At 44.7% G+C, this 12,269-nt stretch overlaps 1 long non-coding RNA gene across 7 annotated transcripts; it reads left to right on the top strand.

The window, feature by feature from the left end:
* On the top strand, positions 1-9,253 carry LOC135290766 (uncharacterized). 7 transcript variants are annotated; one of them, XR_010353601.1, is made up of 4 exons: positions 61-574; positions 4,250-5,802; positions 6,861-6,918; positions 8,477-9,239. It is a non-coding gene; the product is annotated as an uncharacterized LOC135290766 (long non-coding RNA). The 7 variants fall into 7 exon arrangements; XR_010353593.1 differs by having other exon boundaries at positions 8,474-9,239; XR_010353590.1 differs by having other exon boundaries at positions 6,858-6,918.
* The last annotated feature ends 3,016 nt before the right edge of the window (positions 9,254-12,269 follow it).

The raw sequence follows: 12,269 nt of genomic DNA, 5'->3' as shown, positions 1-12,269 counted from the left end.
GAGCCGACGATAGCCGAGTTTTGCCGACAATAGCCGGGTGTAGCCGAAGAGCCGATGATAGCCGAGTTCAGCCGAAGTGCCGAAACAAGCCCAGCTTAGACCAACAGCCGAACCAAACCGCCGCTGCACGTACGTGTTTTAATCGCGTAACCAGGCGGACTCGGGAAAGCCGACAGCCGGAGTAGATTTCTGTTTGGTCTGTGTCTGTGAGGAGCGGGCTGTGTGCTGGACAGGCAGAGACGCTGTCGGAGCGTGGCGACAGCGCCAGCTGTGAGCTCTGACGATGATGAGGGCTCCGAGCAGCCCCAGCCCTGAGCTGCGAGGATGAGGAGGGGGCGGCTCCTGCCGGGAGGAGGCTGTTTTAGGGGGGAAGGGGTTGCCTGAGCTCCCTTTTGCCTGGAGCTGCTGAGCAGAGGGGTTTATGGGGGGCTCCCGGCGCTGTCTCGTGGAAGGACGCCGAGAGCTTCTCCGAGGGTCTGGGGGAACACCTGGATACGCACTTGGATGCGTGGAGCATTGCTCAAAGGAGGTGCCGAGGAACAAAGCTCCGTGCCGGGAAGCAGCAGCCGAACAGGTGAGCTCGTGTGGATTTGTAGCGGGGACTTTTCTCCTTTCCCTTTGCAATTTCATCTTGCCAATCCCACCCCGGTGCCCCCAGGAAAAAAACAAAAGAAAACCCCTAAAAAAACAACAACAACAAAAAAGGCAGGTGCCGTTATGAGAGCAAAAGTAATTAAAAAGCAGGAGGGGTGTTATGAGGGAAAAAAGTATTAAAAAGAAGGAAGCAACTCCTCTTCCATTACTGTCTGTGTTTGAACTGGGGAAGTTCCCTCCTCCATTTGTCGTTTTAAGGGTATTGGTTTGAAGGAAAACCTGCCTTCTCCAGTCTGTTAGGGGTATCGCAGGGGTGATAGGGAGTCCCTGGGTTCTATTTTAAATGGAAGGGGAAAAATGTTGTATCATGGGTTTGATTTGGAGTTTGCCCCCCCCCCCAAATTTTCATCATCCTAAGGTCTAAATTGAGGGGGCAGCGCTGTTGTCCCTCCTTTTCAAGGGTTTGAACTGAGGTCAAAATCCCCCTTTTACCACAGCTGGAGGAAAAGCCCTTTTTCTGCTACCGTCGGGGATGAAATTGCAGGGGAGAACACATTAATTCGCCCTGGCTGAAGCGGGCTGAGCAGCCCGCGCTGCCTCAGTTTCGGGGCTCGGCTGAAGGAAGCTGCAGCTCTCGCAGCCTTTGCGGGGTTGAACTGGGGCCGTGCCGCTGCCTTTGAGGGCGCTTCTTGTGCCCGCGGCCCGGCCCCGAAGGTTGCGGCGCGGGAGCGCTCCTGGCGCGGCCCGGGCAGTTGCTGCGCTGGGAGGGGAGCGCGGCCGGGCTGCCGCGGGAGTGCCGGAGCCGCGCCGGTGCGAGCCGTGCGGAGCCGAGGGGAGCCGTGCCGGGCCGGCGGGCGGCAGAGGCGGCACGGGCGCTGCGCGGGCCCCGGCCGCTGCCGGCCGCTCCGGGCGCGGGGCTCGGGCGCCGCCGGGGCCCCCTGGGCCCGGTGCCGGCCCCGCCGGGCAGGGGCAGCGGGCGGGGCTCTCCCGGCGCGGCGCGGCCCCTGCGTGCCGGAGGAGCCGCCGGAGGAGCCGCGTTCCTGCCGGGAGCCGCGGCTTTAATTATGGAAAGTTCTTTTACGTCGTGGCTTTGAGGTGGTTTGTAGGAATTTACTGTATCATTTTGTTTGCAGTTGGTGTGTCGTGAACTTCTTCGATGTTTCGGTTGTTGGCTCAGGCGTTGATGACAGGGCTGTTTTGGAATTGAGTTTTGTTGTCGCCTTTTTTTTTTTTTTTTTTTTTTTTTGGTGGGGTATTATGCTTTTAAACGATATGTTTTTTATAGTTGACTATGGTTTTTATGGATCGTGAAGCTTGCAGTGGAATGTAGGTTTTAAATTCCCTTGTGGTGGCTTTTATTAGCGTATGTAGTGTTTGTTTCTAGGTAGTGTCCTGTAGTAAATTTGTGCGGCTTTAAAAGTTCATATTATTGCATTTTTGTTTATCATATTATCGGGGTTTTATGTATTTGGTTTGTTTGATTGTAGTGTATGTTTTATGGTTACGAATAGTTAGGGAGGTATTGTTTCTGGTTACATTTATCCTTTGGCTTTGTGTTTATTTCTAGGTGGTATTTTTGTTTTATTGGACGGAGGAATTTTGGGTTTATTGAGTCAGGAATAATTTTTTTGTTAATTCTAGTTTGTTTGTTGGGGTTTTTTTTGGAGTTTGACTTGTTTTGTTTTTGCTTTTTATTGGTTTTATTTTTGGGGACGTGGGTATTTATATGGTGGGGTTTTTTGGTAGTTATTTGAGTAGGTTTTTTATTGTTTTCAATTTTTATTGTATCGTTAATTTGTTTAGTTATTAAGTTAATTTTATAGAGTATTGCTGCCTCCTTGAGTTAGCGTAGAGGTAGAGATTTGCTTATTTTTTTCAATAACATGAGGGGTCTGTTGCACAATTTGGAGTTTAGTAAGTTGGTTGGGTTTCTCTTTTTTTAGTGGTTTCTGGCATTTGCTGTGTGGTTTCCTATAGGGTTGGTTTTTAATTTTGTTCCATTTTTGTGATGTGATAAGAATTGTTAGTGAAAAGAGTGTAGTGTGTTTTTTTTCACTAGTATTTGGTTGCATGGTGGAGTTTTTTCGGTTTGTGGGGTTTTTTTTGGGTTTTTTTAAATTTTTCCTTGTTGCTTAGAGATTAAAGTTTTGTTTTTTGGGGTTAATTTGTAACTATTTTCACGGTTTTAGTGTGGTTTAGATTTGTGATGTGGGTGCAATGTATGATGAGAGTAATATTATGTGGAATTGATGGCAGGGTCGAAGACAGTTTTGTATCGCATATGCATTTTAATAATGGTAGTTGGGATGGTCAGAGGAATTGCATTTTAGTGTTTGTTTTTGAGGTGGTCTGGGGTTTTATTAGAGGCTAGGGGTTTTTTTTCGCTGGTGGAGCTATTCTGACTTTTTAATGATATTGGTGGGAATTTCATGCTGTTTCTTTTGTTATTTTACTTTTAGGAATTGGATCTTTGCAGTAGGCTTTTTGGTTTTGTATTTTTTCATGATCAAGTTGTTTTTGAGGAGAATTTGGATGGGTGTTTCAATTATTTTTGCTATACTTTTTATCTGATGTTGGTTTATTGTAAATGTTTTGGAGGTGATTTTTTAGTTTAATTTAGCTGCATTTACGGTAGATGGTAGGACTGTGTTTTTGTTTTTGGGGCAGTTGGTTATAGGTGTATTGTATGTTCTTTAAGTGAAGGTAAATGGTAGTTTGTATTTGTTAGAGGAAATGTTAGGGGAAAATGTATTGGTAATGTTAATAATGGCGTGTTATTTTGTGGTTTTGGATTTTAGTTTGTATTGGAGTTTTAATAAGTTTGATACAGTAGTGTTTAGTGGTGGAGTTATTTAAGGTATGTCAGCTTATGGTTCTTTTTAATTTGTTTTAGATCTGTGCATGGGTTAAATGGGGTTCTTGAAAGCTGAGTAGGTTTTGTTGATTACTTTTTGGTGTTTTAGTTTATGGAATATTTTTTGGATGGGAGTTCAAGTATTTTGAGTTGCTTGGTCTTGCTGGAGGTGTATTGTTGAGGAGATAATGGATATTTGTAGGGTTGTTTTTAAAGAGGTTTTGTTGTAGCTTGTCCTAGATAGTTGAGGTTAGGTGTTTATTTGTTTGATGGTTCTTGGCATTATAGTAGCTATTCTAAGGGTTTGTGTTTTTTTGGTTTTTGAAATATTTCTTTTAGACAAAGTTCATGTTCAGAATGTATGAATTTTTGGGTCAAAATAGAACTTAAGAATTTTATTTGTAGTGTGGGTTTTATAGGTTGTATTACAGTTAAACTTTATATTTGTATTAGGTTAGTAAAACAAATAGGTTTGTTTTATATTTTATGATAAGGATAGCGTATACTGTGTACAGGTGTTCATTAAGGTATTATATTTTAGCAGGTCTGAAGTGTTAAGTTAATGAATTTATATAGTTCACATGACAGGGATTATTTGTGTTTATTTAGTTAGAGGCAGGGCTTTTTTAGCTTTAAGGGTGATTTTAGCAAAGATATCAGAGGTTTTATTAACTGTATTGGGAATGGGGGCCTTTGTAAATAAGTGTGGTAGCTAGGTTGTGGGAAAATGGAATTGACATTTTTGGTGGCATTTTTGGGTATTGTCCTTTCAGAAATTTATGATTGTATTGCTGATTGCAGCTGTGACCAAGGGACCAGAGCCCGGTGACAGCGGGAAATTGCCAGCGAGAGAGGCGGCCTTCCTTTGCAGCGGACGTGGATTCTCATCCCAGGATGCTCGAGAGATAAGTCGAGGGCTGTGCCACGCTGAGGGGATGGAAGCGAGGTGCTGGGAGGGCCTTTTGAGTAGCTTCTTGGGAGGCAGGGATGTGCAGGAGATGGCCCCTTAGGCCACATGGAGGAGAAGTCTCAGCGTGCTGAGGTGCTCAGGGCAGAGCGGTCCTGGTGCCTGTCACTTGTGTCACTTGTCTGTCGTGCCTTCTGTGTCTTTTGGATGTCTCGTGTCTTGTGCCTTAGTCCTTTGAGGGGCTTATGGTTTGTCCTGTTCTGTGTCACGGGTGTCTGGGTGTTTGGGCCGATGCCGCTCTGCCCTGCTGCAAAGCCTGGTGTAGGTATCATAGGAGAAGTCCTGGGGGCCTGGAAAGATGCTGGTTTTTTCTGGAAGAATTACGTGAGAGCAGAAAAGTTACAATGGCATTGCAGTTCCCTGCACAGAAAAGACCCAGGGAAGCGGAACACAGCCAGGTGGTTTTGTGTGGCACCACAACTGAGAGCATCAGTTAGGTGAGGAGGCGCGAGCAGCTCCCCGCTTTCGCAGACACAGTAGCAATGTCAAGCAGTTTCGCCCTTTTCCAGACCACTGGCACGTGCTTGGGGACAATAAGCTGTATTTTTTACAGCCAGGTCTTCTGAGCCGCACTCCTCCTGCTCTGGGGTGGCCGCTGCTCACTGATCACGGTGAAAACAACCTTGTGTCCCGGCACCCTGCAAAATTCCCAGCTTAGATGCCACTGAAGCGCAGCTTTGGCTTTCAGGCATCTCCCTTGCAACCTGTGCCTTGTGTGGTCTCTGCAGGGAATTAGTTATTAATTAATTGCTTCCAATTTTTTTTTAATTTCCAAAGAATATCAGGTGACTTTTACATCCTCTTCAGTGCTCCCCAAGCTTCACACCACACCTGAGTGCTGACTTTCACTGCCTACAGGTCTTTTCTGACCGAAATGATTCTGTGAATTTTTCCCTTAACTTGAGCTTAAGGGCAAAGCGCCGCATTGATTGCATTTTGGAGAGAGAGGTTTGAAGGCTCGGCTGTAAATTTCTCTTATGTCCCGTCTTCCGGGTTCATTCCATTCGTGTTGTAATTTGCAAGTGGCAGAAGAGTGTTGCTGTTTATTAAAAGCAATAGCGCTCTCAAAGTGTTGATGGGGGTGATGATGGCAGGGGTGCCAATTGTGAAAAATAACTTTGCCCACATCTTCCCCAGGGCCTGGGCAGAGAGAGGTGGAGCTGGGCCGTGGAGTCCCCCGGATCCTTCCACGGGTGTGGGCGTCTGCAGCACCGGGGATCCGTGGCAACAACTCCTTCCTGCAGAGGCTGAAAGCTGAGCCTACAATTTCAAGCAGGACAATCACCTTCCCAAGGCAATAACAAGCGCCTCCCAAGAGCAGCTGGTGAAGGCGGCTCAGAAGGGATGTGGTGAAACGTTTGGTCCATCCGTCGTGCTTCTGGACGTGGTAGGGGAGACACACCTTTTCATAGACGACACTGTATTTTTTAGTCTTTGTGTTTGTCTGTGCTCCCATTCTGATCACCCCTTGAATTATTATTTTTCAAGAAGATGTCTAGGAGAGAAATTCCGTTTATTCGGGGACAGCCATAATTTTCATCTGTTTAAAATGCACCAGGTGTCTTTAAGCCCTGCAAAGCCACCGAGAGCTCCAGAGTTTGTAGTGCAGTTTTCTGCAGCACTGACTTACTCTCTGTTGCGGTACCCATGCCCTGAGGTACCAGGTAGGCTCAATAGCAGGAGCAGGAGAAACTGACCTGAGAGATGCTTTGGGTACTACAGCCCAGCCAGGTTTTATGCCGCCTGCAAAGTCTGGCCTTGCACTACAAAGCGGTCTGCTGTTGCCATCGGCTGGAAACATCCCTAATGGATGTTTCCAGACGTGGGGAGGAGTATCTGCTCCTGTTACAGCAGTACTGGGGGCTTTTCCCCCACTGGGTCTCTGTGAACTGGCCAAGACCAAGGCGTGCAGCAGGCTGTTACCGCTCTCTGCACGGTGAAGCACCTTCGACCAAGGTCAGTGTAAGAGCAAAGCAATTCTTGCAAGAAAAGCCTGCTACTAGAGGGGTCAAAAATTATCCTTCCAAAGGAATTCATGCTTCTTGTCCCTTACAACTCTCCTGTTGCATCACACCGTAGAATGGTTTGGGTTGGAAGGGACCTCAAAAACGACCCAGTTCCATCCCCCTGTCCCGGGCAGGGACACCTTCCCCTGGGCCAGGTTGCTTTGCTGTGCCCCCAGATCTGTCACCTGAGCTGAGCCGTCCCCACACGTTCCACGCATGTTCCCGCAGAGACCACGCAAGCTTTGCCACAAGGAAAAGTCCTAAAGGCCCTGTTCATCCCAAAGACATCAAGCCTAGAATTTCTTTCTTGCTGCACTGTTTGCACTCCTTTCTTTCTCAAAGTGTCACGCACACGAAATATTGCTGCGGCCTACTCCTGTGGGATTTTCAGGAGTATTGGATATAGTTTCCTTTTTTTTTTCCCTTTTCTTTGTAGCAGGAATCTTCAAAATCCTTTCCTCCTCCTCAAGACTCTGGGGCTCCTCATTCCGTAGAAGGTAAGAGCACATAAAGTGGTGGGACGGGGAAATGCCTTCTCGCTTGCCAACAGCCTTAAGCTGTACAGGGTGCTGTTTGCCACAGGCATTCTTAGCTCCGTGTCATCAGGCCCCAGTCTAATCTGCCAGGTGTAATTGCCATGGAATAAAATCCTTTGCTGGTGGCTGATCGCCCCCAGTCAATTGGATTACACAGGCAGGAGCTGGTGCTGCCAAAGGCAGCGAGGGTTTAGGAATCGTGGCTGCTGCTGCTGCTGCCGGGGCTTTAAAGGCTCCTGCTGAAAGGAGGAGTCAATGGGGTGTGCATCCTCCCCCAGCAGAGCTGGGAATAGCAGGACCCGTGACTGTGCTGTCTCTGAGCTACGCTGCTACTGCCTAAAACCTGTCCTGCAGTGTGCCGTGGAATTGCAGAGCAAGGGCTGGTTAGGGCATAAAGCCTGGCCAGGGGTGACAGGGACCGTTTCAGGCAGCACAGGGAAGTGGTGCCGCTTTGCCTGGTGGAGAAGGTGTGAAAATGAGTTAGCCCAGACCCAGGGCACCGTCGGCTGTGGCCATTGGCCTCCAGCTGGCTGCGCGGGGGGACAGAGGCAGCCTGCGCCTTTACAAACGTGTTTATTGTTCAAAGCGCCTCTCTTAGCCTTCGCTAGCAGAATTCCGCATCTTCAGTTTGAAAACTACCAGACCCAGAGCCCGAGCATCTATTGTAGCCTGGAGGACTTGTAGCATGGGAGAGGCAAGAACCTGCATCCTGCGCCGTGCGTGCTCTTACTTGATGTGGGAGTCCTAATGGTATTATTAAGGCGTGGCCTCAATATGTCTCTTACTGCCTTGCCATTCGTGAAGCCCGAGGCTGGCTTGTCCTGGTTAGCTGTCTGATGTGGAGGAGCTGACCTGCCAACTCCTGTGGAAGTGAGTGCTCTCCGTGGAGTGACATCCTGTAAAATTTCTGTCACAGAATCTCTGTCTTTATGGCTCTCCTCCACCGAGAAGGACATGGCCTCGTTGTCAGCAATTGCTATTTCTGCAATAGCGTAAAAATGCTATCTTAGTACTATTTATTATTTCAAAAGAAAATACTTTGAATCTGTGTAAGTGATAGCTAAAATGCCACCTGAAAGCTAGAAAGAGCACATACCTATAATCCTCTTCCCTCTTGTGTCACCGAGTGTGTGAGACAGAAAGGCCCTTCCCGTGGAGGGATAACGGCACTGAAAGATCTTTTTCGGGAAAAGCAGAACACTGGAACACGGAAGTAGCCTTCAGTTCCTGCAGCAGATTTGGGACCACGTGGAAGGAGGAGCAGAGCTGGCCCGGTGCCACAGCTGCGCATGCAGTGGGGATGGAGAAGCTGCCATTGTCTGTCTTCTCGGCTGAGCCTTTAAAAACAAGGCACGTCTCTGTAGTGCCTTTTCGAGCCTGACATAAAAGTTCCCCCTAGACGTCCAAAGGCAGCTGTTTTCTTAGCAGAAGGCGGTCAGGAAGAGGCAAAGCAGGCAAAGGCATCAGCTAAGTCTGGCTAAAAAAGTTGGCTAACCTGTTTCTCCCCCCTCCTAAGCAGCCAATTTGGAAGCACTCTGCAGAGATCTATCTGCCTGGGAGGAGAAGCAGAGGCAACCACTGAAAAGTGGCACGTGAGCTCTGGTGAGGACTGCTGCTCCGCCTGCCTTGGTGTGGGAACTGCTGAGCTGCCGTTCCTGTGGTGGGAGTGTTTCTCCTCTCATGCAGGCAAGGCAGAGACCTCCCAGGTAAGGAGCAGGTAAGGTTTAAGTGACGAGATGTCCCAAGGAAGAAGTGACATGACAAAAGGAAATGGCCTCGAGTTGCACCAGGGAAGGCTTAGATTGGATTGTAGGAAACACTTCCTGACTGAAAGGGTGGTGAGGCATTGGAGCAGGCTGCCCAGGGAAGTCCCCGTCCCTGGAGACATGGAAAGGATGTGTAGACGTGGTGTTTAGGGACCTGATTTGGGGGTGGGGGGGGCTTGGCAGTGCTGGGGCAACGAGGGAGGGAGGCAGGGAGGGAGAAAAATCCTCTCTTAACATGTACCAATTAATCTGTGAAACTCATCACGGCAGGACAGCACGAAGACTGAAAGTGTGGCAAGATGTGGAGTGAAATGGAGAATCCGAGAAGTGACAAGAGCATCCGGTGCACAGGGGGACTGTGCATTTTGCTTTTTGCTTGGATTTCAACTCCAAAGTTGTGAGGAATTTGGAATGAGATGGGACATTTCAGAAGAAGACCAAGGAGAGGAAGAAGAACTTGTTGCAGTCCTGGCAAAATCTTTTTTTCCTAGCTAATAAAAGAAGTTAGTGTGGAAAAAAAAAAAAAAAAGAAAAAGTGTTTTTTTTCCCTTCACTCGTATATTCTTTGGTGGTGGATGTATGGTGTGTTGTTTTCCTTTTTGGTATTATTAACTATGTGCAATTTGGTTTTGGAGTGAAGATAACCTTATGGATGGGGTTGGTTTGTATTTGAGGTAGAATTAATTTCAGTAGGTTTTCTTAACAGACTTCTGAGATGTATGATATTGGGATTTTGGTTGTGTTCCTTGTATGTGTAAAGATACAGATTTGGTAGGGCTAGCTGGGCTGCTGGAGTTTTGGGTGGTAATTTATTAGATGGCTTTTGCTGGATGCCATTTTTAATTTTTGAAAGTTTTTTTTTAATGTAGCAGTTTTAAAGTGGTTTTTAAGAATTCATAGTATTGTTTTATATTGTTTCTGCTTGGTGTATGATAAGGGATATGGTGTACCTCTTGAATGTTATGCTTTTGGTGTTCATAAGTTTCGATTTATTTCTGGATAAATGTTTTTTTTTTTTTTTTTTTTTTAGTTTTTGGGCTCAGGCGCATTTATGTGGTGGGTTTCTATAGGCAATTTTTAAAAATCTGTGTAGTGATCTTTTAAAGTATTTTAATATTCAATTTTTATTATGCTTTTAATTGGCTTTTTAAAAATTCTTTTCATGGATTATTGGTTATTATTTGTGAGTTAGCATAAAGGTAGAGCTTTGGGGGCTTTTTTTAGACGTGTTTAGGGTCAGTTGTACAGTTTGGAGTTTAGTGAGTTGGTCTGATGTATTTTTTATGCCATTTGTTTTTATTAGCAGTTATTTCATTTTAAATGTGTATTTGAGTTTTTTGGGTTTTTGAGATGTTGGTTGAGGAGGAAGTTTATGATTCTAAATGATGGGGGTTTTGGGGTAATAACAATGGGATTTTAAAATTGATTTATAGTTGGGTTTATTTGAATTTTGAATGGGGTTAAGTGTGGTGGGATCCTTGTTCTGTTAGTAATAGAAACAGGTTTTGTTTTTAAACGGTGTGACGGGGCGAGCGTGTACTGCGGCCTGGTGCTGAGCAGGGCGTGGTGGTTTTGTGCTGCTGATGTGTTAGGTCAGTGAATGCATATGGTTTACTGTATAGTTTAAAATAGAAATAGCTTCAAATTTTAAAAGAAAAATGAAATTATAATGATAAAAATAAATACAGAAAAGAGATCAATACATAAAACTATAATATAGAGTGTACTATTGTAAAGATAATATGATATATAAAATGCTGTCTGTTGTATATCTATACAAATATATAAATGTAGATTGTAAATATAAAAATATTTCAATATAGTTTAAAATAGGGTGTTTTTTGTTTTTATTAGGTTGTAGGCAGGGGTTTTTAATAAATAGTATAAAGATAATTAATCTGAAAATATAAATCAAATCTAAACATATAGAAAATATATATCGAGAGGTATAAATATTAAATATAAAGAATCTAATTTAATAGATGATATAATATTATATTATATTTTCTAGAATATATATAAAGAAAATTATAAATGTCTATGTAAATATAATTATGAGAGAGATAATTTAAGTATTTTAAAATATGGTTAAAATAAAGGGCTGTCTTTGGTTTTTATTTTGTTAGAGGCAAGGGTTTTATTTGAAATCATGTAAAGTATTATAGAAATATAAATCTAAATATAGAAATTCGTAATAAAGGTACAAAGACAGATAATTAGAATTAAACCATAAATACAAATTTAAATAGATGTAAGTAATATGAAGGTAAGTAATATAGAATATAAATAATATTATAGAGCAATAGCAACTATAAATATAAATGTGAATATAAACATGAAAAAAGATAAATATTAAAATATGTAAATATAATTTAAATAAAGGGGTTTTTGGTTTTTATTTGGTTAGAGACGGGGTTTTCATTTTAAATAATATAAATATGGATATTGTTTCATAATCATCAATATAGAAATCTATAATCAGGATGTAAAAATATATATAGAAATATAAAATATAAATAAAGTAATGAGAAGAGATCTAGTAGAATACAAGTAACACTGTAAGTCAATATACATTTTAAGTGTAAATGAATATAAATTTTGAAAGTAATTTAAAAAAAAAATTAAACACAGTTTAAGAGAAAGGTTCTTTTTGGCTTTTCTTTGGATAGCTGCAGGGGTTTTATTTTAAATAATATGTGTTACAGAACTAAAAATATGAATCCAGAAATATAGAATCAATATATAAAGAAATGCATAAACATATATAAGTAAAGTAATATGAGTAGATGTAATATAGAATATGAATTTATCTATAAATTTATAAATATGAATGTAGAACTAAACATGATATATCCATGTACATTATGGATATAAAAGTGAATATAAATATGAAAAAATAATGCAATATATTTAAATATTGTTTAAAAGGAAGGCTTTGTGGGGTTTTTTTGGTTGTTACTGGGTTAGAGGCAGGGATTTTTTTTTTTCCCCCCTTCCGGGTTGTTTTGGGGTATTTATTTTAGAAGAGGTTTTGGAGGGGATCTCCCCTGTTCGTTTTAGCCCCGCCCCGCCCCGCCCGCAGCCCCGCGGCGTGCGGCGCCCCCGGCTGAGGCGGGCGGCAGCGCCGCCGCCTTGTGGCCAGAGCGCGGTACTGCAGCTCCCCCCGGCTGAGGCGGGCGGCAGCGCCGCCGCCTTGTGGCCAGAGCGCGGTACTGCAGCTCCCCCCGGCTGAGGCGGGCGGCAGCGCCGCCGCCTTGTGGCCAGAGCGCGGTACTGCAGTCTCCCGACAGGCAGCCGAGAGGCGGCGGCGAAAACGCCTCTCTGTGCCGCGCTGCTGCAGCGGCCGACGGCGTGGGGGGGGCTCGGCCGGGACGCGCTCGACCTTGTCAAGATGGCGGCAAAAAGAGCGGGAAAGTCGAGGACCTCCGTCCGTTTACTGGACTGCCTGCGTGGCACCCCGAGGCCCGAGCAGCAGCGGCGGGATTTTCTGTGGCGATTCAAGTGCTGTGGACACGGGCTGTGGGCTCAACGGCACCGAGAGCTGAG

Source organism: Passer domesticus, chromosome 2 (assembly GCF_036417665.1).
Source record: "Passer domesticus isolate bPasDom1 chromosome 2, bPasDom1.hap1, whole genome shotgun sequence".
NCBI lineage: Eukaryota > Metazoa > Chordata > Aves > Passeriformes > Passeridae > Passer > Passer domesticus.
This window is presented reverse-complemented; position numbering and strand designations above follow the sequence as displayed.